At 41.5% G+C, this 17,714-nt stretch overlaps 1 protein-coding gene across 4 annotated transcripts in view; it reads right to left on the bottom strand.

The window, feature by feature from the left end:
• The window catches only part of SLC24A2 (solute carrier family 24 member 2), a 246,390-nt gene extending 230,460 nt beyond the window's left edge, over positions 1 to 15,930 (bottom strand). Inside the window, exons 1-2 of one of the 4 annotated variants that reach the window (XM_082257876.1) lie at positions 15,714 to 15,930; positions 14,879 to 15,019 (exon numbers count right to left, since the gene is read on the bottom strand). The gene's annotated coding sequence lies outside the window, so the exon portion shown is untranslated. The remainder of the gene's footprint in view (positions 1 to 14,878; positions 15,020 to 15,713) is intronic. The other 3 variants (XM_082257873.1, XM_082257874.1, XM_082257875.1) reach the window with 3 other exon arrangements.
• Positions 15,931 to 17,714: the final 1,784 nt, after the last annotated feature.

The following is a 17,714-nucleotide window of genomic DNA, read 5'->3' as shown; positions in this document are numbered from 1 at the left end:
AAAGTTGGTTCAAATAGCCTCCCCCAGGACTTTTCATTTCCACAAGTATACCTAAAAATACCTCCAGGTGAGAAAGTACATAGCACAATCATCTATATTATTCTTAAAATACAGAAGAACACCATCTACCCTTGGTTAAAATCCTTTGGGTTGGGGGGGAGGGACCTATGGAAATACTTGGAAAATGTCTGGACAAAAAACTTCAACCAGATTTGAAAACATGAAGAACCAATGTACAGGATAGGACACGGAGCATGTACTGGAAAAAGTGGAAGGTGGAAGTGGAGGGAGAGTTCAGCCTTGTGGGATTGGATGTGAAGAGTCCCTACACATTCATCCCACATAGGAAGGGAATTAAATCCTGTAGAAATATGTATATTGGAAGTAGTATCAGGGCCAGGGGTGGGCAGAAGGGACAGCTACCCTGGGCACAGCATGTATTGTTCCTTCTACTTTAAGGCTGACAGGAGTAGTGGCAGTGGCATTTTTACCATGTTTCCATGAAAATAAGACCTACTGTTATTTTCGGGAGGGCTGCAATATAAGCCCTACCCCGAAAATAAGCCCTAGTTTAGTGTTTGAGAAATCCTAGAATCCACTCTATTACTGTTGTAAATAATGACCAGTGTGTTTCTGTAATATAATAGTGTGAAATACATTTGGTACAGCGCTGCTCGGCGCTCAGCTGATCTCCCGCTCTGCTCTCCTTCTCTTCTCAAAGCTGTCAGCGGGGGATCTCAACCCTCCCCTCTGCAGTGTTCAGAGAAGGTCACAGAAGCACCGAGTATTAAAATTATAATAGTGTGAAATACCTTCGGTACAGCCCCTCTCTGCGCTTCCGTGACCCTCAGCTGTCAGCCGGGGAGAAGAGAAGGACAATAGTGGGAAATCAGCTGAGCGCTGAGCGGCGCTATACCGAAGGTATTTCACACTATTAAAATATATTACTCAGCGCTTCTGTCACTGTGACCCACTCTGAACACTGCAGAGGGGAGGGGCTGGGATTCCCCACTGACAGCTATGAGAAGAGAAGGAGAGCAGAGTGAGAGATTAGCTGAGCGCCGAGCGGCGCTGTACCAAGGATATTTCACACTATTATATTACAGAAACACACATTATATATTCTATAAAAGTAATAGAGTGAATTCTAGGATTTTACAAACACTTTTACTAGGTTCACACAGGGGAATCCTGACAGGCAGGGAGGGAGAGAAGACAGCACATTACACATAAGACCTACCCCGAAAATAAGCCCTATTGTGTCTTTTGGTGCCAAAATTAACATAAGACCCGGGCTTATTTTCGGGGAAACACAGTACTTCTGTCAGCCCAGAGCTGAAAGCAGGCAGTAGAGAGCAGAGAGGAGGTGTGGGCTGTGCTCTCTCCCCCCCCCCCCTCATAAGCTTGCACATAATGAAGGGGTGGGCGCCATTTGCCATTTTTGTCCTGGGCACTGAATGATCCTGTCCCGGCACCGGGTAGTATACACAGATCCAGAGTTTCTAACTCCTTCCTCTGCTCTCCATGACTAAATGAAACATTTTGGCTTTACTACTATTTCAGTGCAATAAAATGTGTAAAGTCACAATAGAATTAAGGCTTTCTCTTTAGCATGTGATAAAAAAATATCAGACTCTTTGATGTAATATGTGAAATGGGACACAATGAAGGGTAGGGAGTTTAAGAAATATTTTGTTCTTCTTTTTAATTTAGTGGAGCCCTGGGAGCAATCAGTATGTGGAGCACTCCCGATGCTACCCTAACAAACACGGACTCGCGACTCACGGAGGGTGGGGTAGACACAGAGGTCCTGAACTGTGGAGGTGCAGCTGGGACCATGGGCCTACTGCTGGTGAAAATTACATTGAAATAGAAGCTCTCAAAGTGCAATCTGTATGTTATGTCTTTACAGTCTGAGCTCTCCTCTGTGTATCAGAAGTTCTAAAATTGGTCCTGGATGAATAGCTTATGAACAGTGGTTCCAAGTTTTGTTCATAAATACAGGGTTACAATACATTTTAAAGTTGTTTTTTTTAACCCCTTATTGAGCCTTTAATAACACTAATTAGCTCTTTTTGCTGTTTTTTTTAACTTTTTTGTCCATTTGGTTGTTTTTCCTAATGCATTAAAAATGGATAATTAAAAAAAAAGGCCTTTTATTTGTAGTTAAATTCACACTTTGCTTTGTACAATAAATATAATTTTGGTGCTTTTATAAAAGAAACAAATTATAGAATAAAATGTGTGATTTTTCTAAGAATGCACACTACCTTAGTTTCCAGATGTCACATTTTGGGTATCATAATATTACCAAACCATGGCTGTGTTTTAGCATGTTCATTATGACTTAATCACATAACCATAGGTTCAGTGGACAGCAGCTGTCATTTCTGTGCTGGCCCTGTCACTGTACGTGGGGAGGTGCACACACGATTCATCCTAGGTTGGGGGGGTTGAGTACTTTGGCAACGTACCAGAGGATCTTGTCCTGGAACTGTTCCAATGACTACCAAATAGGTCCAGCAGTATAATTATTATTAAGCAGCCTGTATAATATATTCTCATTATTTTAAGGTAGGAAAACCTGAATTGCTACAAAGATGTACAGGAACATATTTTATGGAATAGAGCCCAATATAGAAACACATGTCTGTTTATATTTCCAACTTTAAATTATTAAAGCTAAGCACAGAAACAGCCTTAAAATAGAGTTTCAGTATAAGCACTATAGCTTGACATTGAGTGCCCTTTACTTTACTGCTCATAATTCAATTGCTAAAATATGTGGGCAGCTCACTTATACAGTTGGAGACATACTTAAAATATATGAAAAGGGAAACTTTGAAACTGTAGAAAGATATAACCTAACATGGGCGTGCTGGGCTCAGATTCAGAACACAGACAAGTACCGTCAAATAATGAACATCACTTAACTGCCGCTTAACGCCCTTTAGTAAAAGACCTAATGGCATAATTTAGGTCAGAACCTAATTGATGTAATACCACTGTTACACTCCCCTCCCCCTATTTTATCCAATTATGCAACAAAAATTTCCTTTTTTTTCCCTTTTTGTTTTCATTCCTACCCCTCTTTTTCCCATCTCTTCATTCTTCTTCTTCCTTTCCCCTTTCCTCTCTCTTCTTCCTTCAGTTGATCCCCCACAATCATTTCAATCATAAGGGCATAACGATTGACCACATATATCAGGAGCTTGCATAACTGACTCCTTGTTCTTCTCAATTTTATTCCCTCTCTTCTCAGTCCCACCTACCCCCTAGTGCCTTCAACTTAATCAGTGCGCAAGGTAAATACAGAGACACGAATCTCAACCAGTTGAATTGGTCACGTTCCAAAATTAGACGACTGTGTGATTGGAGATCGTATTAAAATATATTATACCTAAATACAAAACATGGGGGGGGGGGAATATTTCAGAGTGAATAGGCTAAATCTGTATGCACACAGGAAGATGTTTAGGACAAAACTTGCATCTTAGTAATTACTATTTTATGCTTAGGTTTCTTGATTAGTGATCTACAAGTGACAATACCAATATGCAGATCCAAGTGTATTTTGTGCTAACGTTGACTATATATAGTTATATAGTTACATAGTGAGTCAGGTTGCAAAAAGACACAAGTCCATTTGGCTCAACCAATAAAAAACAAAACAAACAAAAAAAACAGTACTGAAAACCCAACCATACAATCCCATATACACAGTCCTCTACCCACAGGTGATCCAGAGGAAGGTGAAAAACCCCCAGCAAAGCATGATCCAATTAGCTACAGCAGGGGAAAAAATTCCTTCCTGATCCCCCGAGAGGCTATCCGGACTCATATTTGTATGTATGTTTATGAGAATTGTATTGCTATCTTTATGGTTTTCTCTGTCTTACCCAACTTATGTAACCTTTTCTATTTTCAAAATAAATACATTTTTGATAGAAGAAAAAAAAAAGGGAAACTTTTTTGGTAGTTTTGTAAAGTTGCGGAAGGGTTAGAGCCACTGTCAAATTTTTCTCACTTTCCCCATTGGGAAGATTCATCCCTGTTTTTTCCTGGTAACCCGAATTTTAGCGTTGTCCCCAGAACTAAAGGTAAGGCTACATTTTCCAATAGGCACACTTGTTCTGGTGACAACTTCATAAGTGGGGGATTTCCTTCAATTTGGGGAGATTTCCTCTCATTTCCTCTTGCATCTCCTGAACAGGAAGTAAAAGTGAAATCTCCTCAACAGGACACAGAAGAAAACAGACAGGGTTTTAATCCTCCTACTCAATGCAAAACTAAAAAAAAAAACAGGTTTTGGTTATACATAGACTATATGATCTCATGGTGGCTCTAGAATAGTTACCTCTGGGTGCTTAAACTAGTTCCACAGTCACCACATTTGTACAAATTATACCACAGTATGTAAAAAAAAAAATCTACAGTAGGTATGAGCAATAGTTGTGATAAATTATTTTTCTGACAAAAATTGTAATATTATAAAAGTGCTCAATATAAACATTTCCATAACCGTTCTCCTTATTCATTGCCTAACAGTTTATATGATTGTCACACATTTTTGTTAATCTTTACATAACAAAAACTGGTTTTTAAAGTGTTACTAAACCCACAACAGTAAAATCAGTCTGTATATGCAGTAAAGCATGCTTGTTATACTCACAGTGGAAACTAAGGGGTTAATCCCCTGTTTTGTGTAAAAAGGCTGTTTGATCCTGTCTTCTCTAAACGCTCCCCTTCTTCAACTGTCCCCAATCCATCTCCTGATACGACAGAGCTTTTGGAGTCACTCTGCACATGCTCAGTTTGGTGTGTATTGCTAGAGGTTTTTTTTTTCTTGGGAGGGTGCAACTGATCAGCACAGGGCCAATCAGCATTGTCCAGACAGAGGGTCAGGGGTCCTGCAGCCTCACCGGACAGTCAGAGGAGAATGAGAACTCCTCCTACAAACATCTAACCATACACTTATAGAAGTTGCAAGATTGCTATATACTGCTAAAGAGAAAGGGTATTCAGCAGTTTATATTTACTAAAATCATTGCATTTCCATGTTCTGTGTACTGTGGAAGATCAGATATAGTGAATTCAGTGCCCTGGGTTTAGTAACACTGTAACATAAACTTCAAAGATCCCTTCAGCCAAAAGTAATATTTTACTTGTAGGTGCCTTCTGGTGGGCTGAGGTAGACGCAGGGTTCTTATTTGTTTTGGTTACTCAAAGAGCAAGATCTTCCTACCATAATTCCTTCCTGTCGACCTGAAAGTGTTGGCTGTTCCCTCCTCTTCTAAAATATTCCACTTCCTAATCTGGAATTGTCCCCAACATAAAATCATTAAAAACTCCTGCAGGGAGAGTGGGTGACCCAAATAATAGCCACATCTATTATACATGTAGCACTGTCCCCATAGGGCTTGCTGTAAGATGACCTCTCGGGCCTCCTCTGATTACCAGCACACAGTCACTTGAGGTACAGTTCACACATCCCTCCTTACTCCCGATGGCTCATCACTCAAAAAACAGTCCAGTGGTATTGTTTTTTAGTGTTTATTTTGGAACTTTGATGGGAGAAGAAAATAGTGGGATACTCCAACTGTAACTATTCACAATGGATAAGGACAACTCTCACTTTGCCTCACCAGGTTGTTTGTGGAAGCAGATGCACTGATTAATCCGTACTGCCACATATATGGAAAGGGTTAAGTGTCCTCTCTCTTTTCTCTCCAGCAATAGACTTGGTGAAGCTATATTATTTTTGGGACACTCACTAGCATCCCCTTTACTGACACCTGTCCACTGACTCTTCTAGCTTCATGGGTGCCCCCCCCTCAGGTCAGGCCCCCTGACACAGAGCTGTAATAACTGTACTGCAGAATGAGATCCTCCAGTGTCTCCCCTTTCAGTTGGCTTCACAGGACCTCCGGGTTCAGTTCCTCTCTAGGCCATCAGGTCGACTACCTGAGGCCTCATGACCCCTCTACAGAGGAGGACGCAGCTTCCCCCTCCCTCCTGGACTTTACTATCGAGCCAAAAGACCCCGAGCATAAGTGCTCCTGGCTTTTATACAGTATCCCAGTATGCACCAAGGCCCTTTCCCTTTGCCTTTGCCAAATCAGCAGGGCTGTATCAAAAGCCTGTCAGGCCTGCACCCATTTGTCAGCCTGCACCCATTTGTCAGGTTTCCTCCTACTGTCCAATATGCCTCCCTATTGGACCAGTGTGAAACACTCTGCAGACAGAACGAGTTGCACCTGAGCACAATGAGCAGACCTCACTAACAGATCCTGCTCTCTAGTAAGCAGAGAACAATATAGATTTACCTGCAGTCCTTCTGATAAGCAGACAGGACCCAAAACTATACTTTATCTCTAGCACCTACCTACGAGGGTGCTACATCCACCCCCCACCAAACTGAGCCATGTCCTCATTGGCTCTGGGCATCCACCCCTACAAAAATACCTGTACAAAAATTTACAAGGAGTATCCCACAAACTTGGAAAGGGGGAAAAGGGAAATAACATATGTACAGGGCCATGGGTCATTCCCCATATGTGGCCAGTGAATACAATAAATTACGTGAAAAAATATATATCTCTGCTGTACAATATCTACACATAGAAAGGTACCAGGTGCATTTGGACCAATGCACCCCCCTCCAAACAAAATTCTGCTTGACAAGTAAAGGTAAACGCCCTAACTGACTAAACTACAAATTACGACTTTACATATGTACAATGAGGACTGTGAATGGTCTCTCCAAGGCCGGAAGATCCTCTGCAAGCCTGCAAAGGAAAAGGTGAGTACACAGCAATTCGTACATCCTATATGCTCACAGTGAGACTGCCCTCTCCATAGAGGCGAACTCCTCACCAGCATCCTCTCTAGCTCTAACATTCCCGTAGAGATCTCCAACACTGCCGGCTCCCTAAGGGCATGCTTGACTCATTGCTCTGTTTTGCACCTGTAATAGACAAAACAGAACAAATCCTGCCATCCTAACTAACTACACATCATCACCAATTCCATCTGGGAACCATGTTTGACAAGTAATAAGCACACTCCCTCTCAGACACCATGGCACTGACTCTTTTCTATTCTAGTCAGACCCACAAGTTAGGACGAAGAAAAGTGGAGTCCACCCGACTGGTGTTTACTTCATTCTGTACTGAGGCAACACATCTCCTGGTGGCAAGCTATTCTTGCTGGAGCCTGAAAGCATGCCTTACTTGTGAGTCTCTGTAAGAACTCAAGGGATCCTTCACTCTGGCATCCCTTTCCCTGAAGAGGCAATGAGCCGCCACCCTTCTCTGACAAGGCGGCAACTTGTACAAAGTTTCCTTCAGCATTTCTCTGGCCCACTGGCTCAAGAGTGTCCTTTAAACAAAGTATCCTCGCAAAGCGTCCCTTCTCAACATGTAGTTATACTGGCCCGTTGGCCCAAAGGATCTCTGCAAAGTGTCATTTAAACACTCCTTCTTGCGACAACATTGGTCCAAAGAAGGAAAAGACCTTCACAAAAGTCCTTTAAACAAGGAGTCTCCGTGAAGGAGGTTTGCCCCCTCCAGGTAGCAGCCCCTGTTTACCAGGAGAAGTTCTTTGTGGCAGAAGTCCTTCTCCCAGATGGAGAAACTGTAGCTGTTTTGCTGAATCCCATCTTCTTTTGCAAGGATAGAAGGGAAGGGGATTCGTGAATAGGGCCTCCGCCATAACAGCAACTTTGATGTAAACAGAACTCTTCAGGTACACTGGCCCTTTTATAACTCTCTCTCACCAATCAACATTTTACACTCTTCAGACTAGCTAGCCCCTTTAGTAACTCAATTTTCCTGATAGGGACAAGAACTCTGCACACTTTAGTAGTAATGATCAGGATGCGGTATGCTGATGATCTTTCCCTCAGGATTTTGGATGTTGATGGCCCAGGCTTGGCTTTTCTATCTGGGCAGTTGACTTCTACTCGGTCAATGAAGCTGGACTGCCCCAGATTCTAATTTGCCTTGACAGATTTGAAGGTGTCCCATAGTTGAGGCTTGGACTGGTTTTTATATGGTTTAGGGACATAAAGAAAGTCCCAAATGGGTTCATCACACCAAGCCCCTCTCTTTTCCTCGATCACTTTCATTATCTCCCGAGGAGCGTACGGATAGTCATATCCATATTCTAGGGCTACCTTCTTCTGTACCAGGCGCTGAAGTTTCTGCCTGTCTCCTCTCCCAGGGTAGGTATATAGGGTCTCCACTCTTATGATGAGGCTGGCGTAAGAGTAGTTTTGAACCCGAGCCCAGGCGTAGTCGCTAGATGCGGACGGATCTGGGACCCTTGTGGTGTAGACTTCACAGAACCCCAAATTCCTTGCACACTACATTTGGACGACAGCCACCTCAATCCCTTCACTGAGGGAACTGGAACTCGCAGGGCTGCTTCTTTCCTCAGTTCCCCAGTCCCATTCAGTCTCTACTTCAGACTTACAATCATCAATTCCCTCTTCTAGGGACCCACACTGATGTTAGAAACTGGGTGACCCTATAAAAAATGGTCCTGGCTTCTTCCTCACTGGACGCACAGGAAGCCTTCAACTTCTGGGTCCATTGATTTCCCTCTGTCTCTTTAAGAATCAGACTGTTCATTGTTGCAACTGTTGCTGATTCATCCTGCGGCCGCTGCTCGGCCCTCACAATTTGCATACACTGCACCTCTAAAATGTGAAGAGCACTTTCCATCCTCAGGGATCGCCACTCTGGGTGTCAACAACTCCTGTGTGATTCCTTTCTCCCAGCTTACATACAGTCTCCTGGGCTGGCAATCACTCCTCTCCATCTACAACAACATGTCACCCCAGTGCCCACACTAACCCCACACCCACAGCCACATGGACACATTCAGGCATCGGCTTCATACCAGTCCCAGATGCTCCATGTCTCCTCTGCTGCACAGGGTCAGGCTTCCTTTTGGTACTAATCGCACCCCAGTGTCCCACAGGGTCGAGCTCGGTGACTCAGTTTGATCAGCAGGTACTCCGCCAACACGTGGGATAGACCCTGTTCTCCAGCTCTATCCGGCATCCGCCATCTTGCTCCTCCACACATGTGTCTGCTCCTCAGCTACACCCGATGGCAGAAGTAATATCTTAGCTCCCTTCCTCCACTTGGATTGGCAGCCCGCGGACAGCCACTCTGCCCACAGCCCCAGACTAGCTGACTCTCTGGTGGTGGCTTCTCCTGCAAGGCATATCTCTTTAGCATGTGCTTTCCCGCATGATGCAGTAACCCCTTCACCGCTGACATAAATCTGCCCAGCCTGCACGAATGGTATTGCGATGCAGATTGCGTTCCCTGCCATCGATACACATAGATCTGCCTCTTCTGTCTGCACATGCGCTTCAGTTGCACTTCTCCATTCAGAAGCCAACCAAACTCCCTTACTGTTGTTTGAAATTGTCCCACTTTAACCGGCTGCTTGGCAGACATGTAACCTGCTTTTGTACAGACACAACCCCTGACGTGCCAATCCCTGTGTCCCGGGTCACTGCTTTCTTGACCATCACTTGAAAGCACACTTGCACTGATCACTGCATAGTAGACACGATTTTTTCTCACAATACAGCACATCTTTCCCCCCTCGACACTCCAGCACTTTACTTGAGAAGACATATTGTGTCCTAGGTAAATGTCTGGTCGTTGCCAATAGCAACCATTGCCGTGACTATGACTTAGCAGCACACTTTCACTGGTCGCTGTAGAACAGACGTTACTTTCTCTGCTAACACTCCAGTACTTTGCTTGAGAAGACATAGCATTACTTGGGCAAATACTCAGCCATTGCCAGTAGCAACAACTGCTGTAACTCAGAGGAAATCCCGGACGAGCCCCCAAATGTAGCACTGTCCCCGTAGGGCCTGCTTTAAGATGACTTCTTGGGCCTCCTCTGATTACCAGCACGCAGTCACTTGAGATACAGTTCACACATCCCTCCTTACTCCTGATGGCTCGTTACTCAAACAGTCCAGGGGTATTGGTTTTTAGTGTTTATTTTGGAATTTGAATGGGAGAAGGGAATAGAGGGATACTCCAACTGTAACTATTCACAATGGATAAGGACAACTCTCACTTTTCCTCACCAGGTTGTTTCTGGAAGCAGCTACACTGCCTAACCCATACTGCCACATGTATGGAAAGGGTTAAGTCTCCTTGCTCTTTTCTCATCAGCAAAAGACTTGATGAACCTATATTATCTTTGGGACACTAACTAGCATCCCCTTTACTGACTCCCATCCACTGACTCTTCCAGCTTCAGGGGTGGCCCCCTCAGGTCAGGTTTCTTAAAACAGATCTGTACTCCCTGTATTGCAGAATCAGATCCTCCAGTGTCTCCCCTTTCAGTCAGCTTCACAGGACCTCCAGGTTCAGTTCCTATCTAGGCCCTCAGGTCAACTACCTGAGGCCTCACGACCCCTCTACAGAGGAGGAGGCAGCTGCCCCTCCCTCCAGGACTGCGCTATCCAGCCGAAAGACCCTGTGCACATGTGCTCATGGCTTTTATACAGTATCCCTGCATGCACCGGGGCACTTTCCCTTTGCCAAATCAGCAGGGCTGTATCAAGTGCCTGTGCACCCGTTTGTCAAGTTTCTTCCCGCTGTCCAATATGCCTCCCTATTGGGCCAGTGTGAAACACTCTGCAGACAGAACAAGTTGCACCTTAGTCTTCATTGAGAGCACAACCAATGTGACAGTTATATTCCTGGCACGTGTCAAGAATATTAGGCCTCGTTCAAACCATGGTACAAAGATGTCAGTTTTTCTGCACATGTTTTGCAAGGGCTTAAAGAAAACAATGATTCTCAATGTGCTCTGTTCAGACCACAAAGTGCAGATTTTTTTTCTGCACAGGAATCTGCAACGTATATGCAGTTTTCTGCACCGGAAAAAAAAAAACCAGACATGAAATCAATATTGGTGAGAACAGGGCACATAACTGACGCATATGAAAACTGATGTCAACGTGCATAAAAACTCACTGAAGCGTACATGAAAACTGATGTAAAATCTGTGCGGTTTTCCCATCAGTTTTCATGCACGTATGACTGTATAACTGTTTTTTAAAACCGTTAAATCAAGGGGTTTAGTTTAGTTTTAACTTTGGATTGCATCAAATAGCTAAACATTTTTTCTAGTTCAAACCTGATGTAAGAAGCCGAGGGGGATTAGTGGTCATATACAAGTATAACATCTAAATGTACCTATTTTTTGACAAATCAATGGGAACAGATCTATTGCTATTCACTTGAAATGCAATTGGTGGTTTGACAATTGCCATTTAAAGACATATTAATGCAGGTCTGTAATCATTAATACACTGTTTGAATTTAAAAATACATTTAATGATGTAAGTACCCACATGTGATCTGCTATCAGTCTTTTCCAATCCCTGTACAGTCTGGAGTGTGAAAGGAGGAAGCAGGACAGAGTGCCAATCAGTTCATGTGCTGTAAAGGAGCATGCTGGCATGGGGAGTAAGCAGAGTGACGGAGCTTTGAGCTTATCATTGTGTTGCTTCTCCTTTCTGGCTGGTGCAGGTCCTGGCCTCGAAGAATTGGGTTGAATGAATGATGGCCAGCAGACAGAGGACATTAGTGACAGCAAAAATGACTGCGTATGAATCCTCTGGATTTAAAATGAATACTTCAATCATGCTGGTTCTGTTATTGTGTGTTTTAATGGCCTATTCATTTTTAACTTGTTATGATTGGCTGGAGTCCTACTTCACCAATATCAGCCATTCAAACTGTCCCTGAAATTATTCTGCAGTAAACTGTCATTAATAAAGTCCAACAGTGAGAGAAAATGCACATGACAACACTGCCAATGATGATTTTATATTTAAGAGAACTTGTCAAAAATGTTAAGCTCCTTCTAAAAATGCAACATGTCTGTCTTCTGGCTAAGGCAGATATAAAAACTCCTACATACTTGACAGACAAGCATGTAGCATTTTCAAAGCTATTTATTTCTCCCATGACAAATAAATAATATTTTTTTAAATAAAAGTGCACCATAATATTGCAAAACACATCCCCAGCCTGATTATTTCAGTATACTGTTAAAACAAATCAATCATTTGTTACACCATCCTCGGAGTTTAAATGAAAACTACATATATCTAAATTCAAATGGTATCATCCTGCAAAATGTTATGCCATTGTTTTCATGTGTTTCAGAGCACATATTTTTACACTGAATAAACAGTTTGGCTTTTTAAAAAGGCAATATAAAAAGGGCACTAAACCATATAACCAATCACAATTTGGGTTACTGTAGTTAGAAAGATTGGTTATTGGTATATAGTGGGTTACTATACTTTTCACTTTATTGTTTGTCTTTTTTACTAAATAGACTTTGTTTTCAATTTTCTTTGATTTTTTTTACATAACAGAGCAACATTTTTTAAAAATAATAATTATTTTTTTATATACTTTTTTACTTTTTTTTTTTTGTCTTTCTGTCTTATTAGATAAAGGAATACTTCTTTCCATCCAGTTTCCATCATAACATAATGAAGGATGCAGCACCCCTGTGGTCATTGTTGTATTCACGCTTGTATTAGTCATACACATTGCTCAAAATGAAGAACACCAGTGCAAAAAAATAGATTTTTATTGTGCTGCAAACAGAACAAGTGCTTTTACATGGACATGTTGATGGCATTGTTTTTATCTACTTTTATATTTAAATTAGCAGATGGTTTGTGAGCATCAAAGAATTAAAAATAAGAAAAAAGGAAACGTATTTAATAGAAAAGAGTTTTGTAAAATTAACGTAGTAGCAAAGCTTAATATCTGTTTTAATTGATATTATATTTTTGCACACATATCATTAATGGAAACATAAATGATGTGTGTCCTTCAGTATAGCTGTATATTTGTAATCAGACACAGCTTAACCAGCATGTTTTCAAGGTTAAATTTTTAAACATATGTGACCATGAGTGTATCTGTGTGATTATGCAGGCTTAGAAAATCTTATATAACATATAATAAGCCCTAGTAAGCATATAGGCACGATGAGCAGCTATTCACTGCAATCAATCCACTAGTCACCTTCATCGGTTTAGCGTAGGCAGATAATAATGACTAATGATTTTTTCTGGTGACTGCACTTTATGCCCCTTGTTTGGCCTTATATAATATGAATATCAAGCTTATTTAGTAAAGGAACACAAAGCAGTGGTAATAAAGAAAGTACACAATCGAGGAAAAATAATTTTGACTGATGCAAGTACAGTAAACTGAAATTTATTCACCTATTTCACAAATAATTATTATTATGTTATTTTACTACATGTTTATATAGCACCAATAGTTGGTAGAGTGCCTTTCAAAATGAATTTAAGTTAGACAGTACAGTTACAATACAATTCAACACAAGAGGGTTCAGAGGGCCCTGCAGGTTAGGGCTTACAATCTAAAGAGAAAATCATCTTGTCTCCATCAATGCAGCAACATTGCCTTTTACACTGCACTATTCAAAAAAAATATTACATCCAAAGTTTTTGCCAATTCACATCCTACTGACTTCATATATCCAGGAAATTCACAATATATTATACAGATGTCCCGTTATATGCTGTTGGCAGTGCTATTCAGGCACATTAGCTTGCAAATTAATTAATATATTTATTTTAACAGATAATGCACTATATTCTTTATAATGCTATTACTAAAGTCCAGGGTATGGTGAAAAGTGTGACTATAACAAGTACAATTATAAAAATAACTTATTGAGTCTAACGAAGATCCATGTGGTTGTTCAGGTTCACATTAAGCGGAGCACTAAAAGCAAAGGGGCTGGCTTTATAACTTGTTACTGTAATGAAAATTAAAGAAGGTTAATCAACTGTGAAATGCCTAATATGATTAGTATTTCATCAGTTAAATTATTCCCAGTCCAAGCTAGTTTTTTATATGAAAACATTTTTTTATTTTTTATTTTTTATTTTTTTTTTTTATGGAACTGTCAAAGCTGTTTTATTCTATATATTTTCATTGGCAGATTTTTGACATGCCATGATGAGGAATCTCTGATCTCACGTGTACTGGAGAACACAGAAACAGTAAGCTACTTATTGACTGCAATCTGTTTAATCTTCATCTGTTTAACTTTTAGCTTGCACAAAGCTTCTCACCCATGAGGGCATAGTTTCACTATATCTATACACACACATTTGCCTCTTACCGATGAGCAGCACAAAAAGCAAGCTGAGATGGTTTCAAATAAAATTCCTTAATTCCATGAGAAAATATGTGCCCCCCCCACCCTAAAGGCTTAGTCTGTTCAATTTAGCATGCCTGGCCACTACTGAAAAGTTCAAGGGTAAACAAAAATTACACAGTAAGGGATTAAATGATTATTAATTCACTTCGGGTCAGATATTCCTTGGGCTTCCATGGCAGGAAAATCCTACAATGCAAACTTTGCATGTGCCAGACACACATGCGCTAGACAGAAAATATCAGGATTTAAAATAAATAAATAATTAATTTAAAATAAATATCTTATTTAAAATGTTTTATTTATTTTAATTATTTATTTATTTATTTTAAATCCTGATATTTTCTATCAATGTTTTCTGCAAATAGCAACGTATACTTTTTACTGTGTCGCATAAAATATAGTTTTGCTAAATTGATTGGTGTTTATAATAAAATATACATTAAAACATTTTAATACTGTTTTGGTCCCAATTGGGTTTTGCAGGTGACACAGTAGATGTCACCGCCGTAAAAAGTTTATTGTATCAGCTGAGATGAATCAATTTAGCACAACTGAGTATTTGCAACGGTGATACAAGATATTCGAGATGAAATGAAAGACTCACCAGTTAGAGATGGCTGTCAGATGATTCTGTTGAATGGTATATCTAGATTGAAGAGGTGTGCCAGTGATGTGTGCTGATCATCTTTTCCTACTCAGGCACTGTTATTGTTTGTCAGGAGCTTCAGGGCAGACCTGTCAGGGGCTTAGCAGAGGAAGAGGGAGCATCAGCATCAGAAGCAGTTTCATACACAGGGAATCTCTATGAGCTACCTCCCTACGCCACACCCTCTGTGCTCGTCTGTCTTTCCAGCATACCAGCCACCCTGATTATAGAGCATCCACACACCTCCCTCTGTGGCATACACTCCCCTCTGTGACCTGTGGCTCTGCATATGGCAAAAACTCCATCTGATCATCCTCCCCAGCCACATGTTTGTTACCTTACCTGCTGCTGCTACTGCACATGACATAGAGAAGACACCATATGCCTGTCTGTAGCAACAACCCACACCTGTATCCTAATGCCTAACTTCATATAGCATCCAAGAATGATATACTGTTAATTTATGTCCATCGCTAGCAAAAAAAAAAAAAAGAAAAATAGTGATTTTAACATGTATTTAAAAATTTACAAAATTGCCCAGGACGGCAAGTGGTTAATAAACATCAGATTCTCAGGCTGCGTCTGCGTCTTTTTTTATTCATCTCAAGGTCAAAGCCTCTGTTTCGTTGGAGTCCTCTTTTTTTTTTTTCTAATTCCCTACCTCAACATAATGCCTGGGATACCGTTTTTTTTTAGATTTCCTTACCTGAACAGATGATATCAGTTCTCTAATCAAGTACTGAGAGCCCCCCTTCATAGCCCATCTTACGTCAGCACACGGATGGTCGCTTACCATAGCCAGCCCTTCAGCCGTCATCATCACTGGCACACTGAAGTTACCTTGCTGTGTGCTTTGTCCTTTCCAGTCCTTTCTGTCTCTGGACAGCAGGTCACATTGTGATCCGCGCATAGAATAAACGCTGCAACTGACTGCTGTTTTGCTGTGTGCATCCCCATAAACAAAGTGATAGCTCATGATATCTATGGTCAGCGTGATTCTTTCAGGCTATGGGCTAAGAATACTGTAACGGAGATGATAATGGATCAGTTACCATAGCTACAAAGGCGGCATATTTGAGTACCATTTTATATGTAGACAGATTAAATCATCATTTGAAATGTGCGTGCGAAAAGAAGTGGAGTGGCTTTTACTTTGATTTTGGAGAGTGCTAATAGACAGGCTTTTATGTTAATAGGTCTTTTGAGGACATTAGCAAAATTAACCCCTTTTTGTTACCAGCGTCAGGAGTGGAAAAAATGTCTTTATCATTCTTGAAGTATTATTTATTTATAACTTTACTTTTTATTTTTTTTTGTTTCTAATTATTTAACCATTTAGGACACATCTTAAACAATGAAAGGCACAGGTAGTCAAGTTGTATAACATGGAACTACCAAAGATACATTTTGTAATGAGTTATATGCACTATATTGTCAAAAATATTGGAACACCTGCCTTTACACGCACATGAAATTTAATGGCATGCCAGTCATAGTCCGTAGGGTTCAATATTGAGTTGGCCCATCCTTAAACAGCTTCAACTCTTCTGGGAAGGCTGTCCGCAAAGTTTAGAAGTGTGTCTATGGCAGTGTTTCTCAACTCCAGTCCTCAGGGCACGCTAACAGGCCAGATTTTAAAGCGGAGTTCCAGCCAAATTTTTTTTTTTAAACCCCAGAGATATTCTTTTTAATTCATGAAATCTATTTCATATTAGCTAAATATATTAATGTGTGCTATGTTAAACATATTTTTTTTTAACAAACTAACTTTATATTTCTTCTGCAGTGGGTTTCCATCTTAGATGTGGGCATGTGAAGCCCACATGTACCTTCTTCCGGGACTAGGTGCTGCTGCTTTACTAGTCAGAAGACATACTCGAGGGTCGAGGAAAATTTTAATACAGAGCGGACAGCTGACAGAGGAGGCGGGCTGAGGTGGGACGGAGGTGCGGCTGTGTCAGTAATGCACGGCTTCTAGCTTTTAATGGCTAGAAGCCGTGCACTACTGACACGGCCGCACCTCCGTCCCACCTCTCCTCTCAGTCAGCTCTCCGCTCTTACAATTTTCCTCCACTTCCGTCTGCCTCCTCTCAGCTCTCCCATTCGCCCAGCCCCGCCCCCTGTAAGGACCCGAAGACGCGCCTCCTCTCAGCTGTCTGCTCTGTATTAAAATTTTCCTCCACCTCCGTCCCGCCTCCTCTCAGCTCTCCTATCCGCCCGCCCCCTGTAAGAACCCGATGACGCGGTGGGAACTCCGTCCTGCCTCGGCCCCGCCTCCTATCAGTAAGCTGTCCGGCGTCTGCTCTGTATTAAACTTGATGACGCACATCTCCCAGCAGCCTGTGCGCCGCAGGAAGTGACGTAGATCGCCGCGGCGCTGAAGGAGGAAGAAAATTGCTTACCCCCTAGCAACAAGGTAAGCCAATCAAGAAAAAAAAAAAAAGTCGGCAATGTTGTTTTTAATTGAGGAATGCCAGCAATTTCTAAAAAGTTTAAAACATGGGTGGAACTCCACTATAAGTATTACCTTGCTGAGATGCAGACTAGAATACTGCAATCACTGAGCAGCAAATTATATCACCTGTAATGTATTTCCGTTCTCTTGCAAACCTGGCCTGTTAGTGTTCCCTGAGGACCGGAGTTGAGAAACACTGGTCTATGGGACCTCTTTATGGAGATTGCTTTGTGCACTGGTCCAAATCATTTGGTGGAGGGGGATTATGGTGTGGGGTTGTTTTTTTCGGGAGTTGGGCTTGGCTCCTTAGTTTCAGTGAAATTAACTCTTAAAGCATCA

This window comes from Pelophylax lessonae, assembly GCF_965119305.1.
Source record: "Pelophylax lessonae genome assembly, chromosome: 1".
NCBI classification, from domain to species: Eukaryota; Metazoa; Chordata; class Amphibia; order Anura; family Ranidae; genus Pelophylax; species Pelophylax lessonae.
The sequence above is the reverse complement of the archived record's forward strand: the minus strand, read 5'-3'. Positions and strand labels throughout refer to the sequence as shown.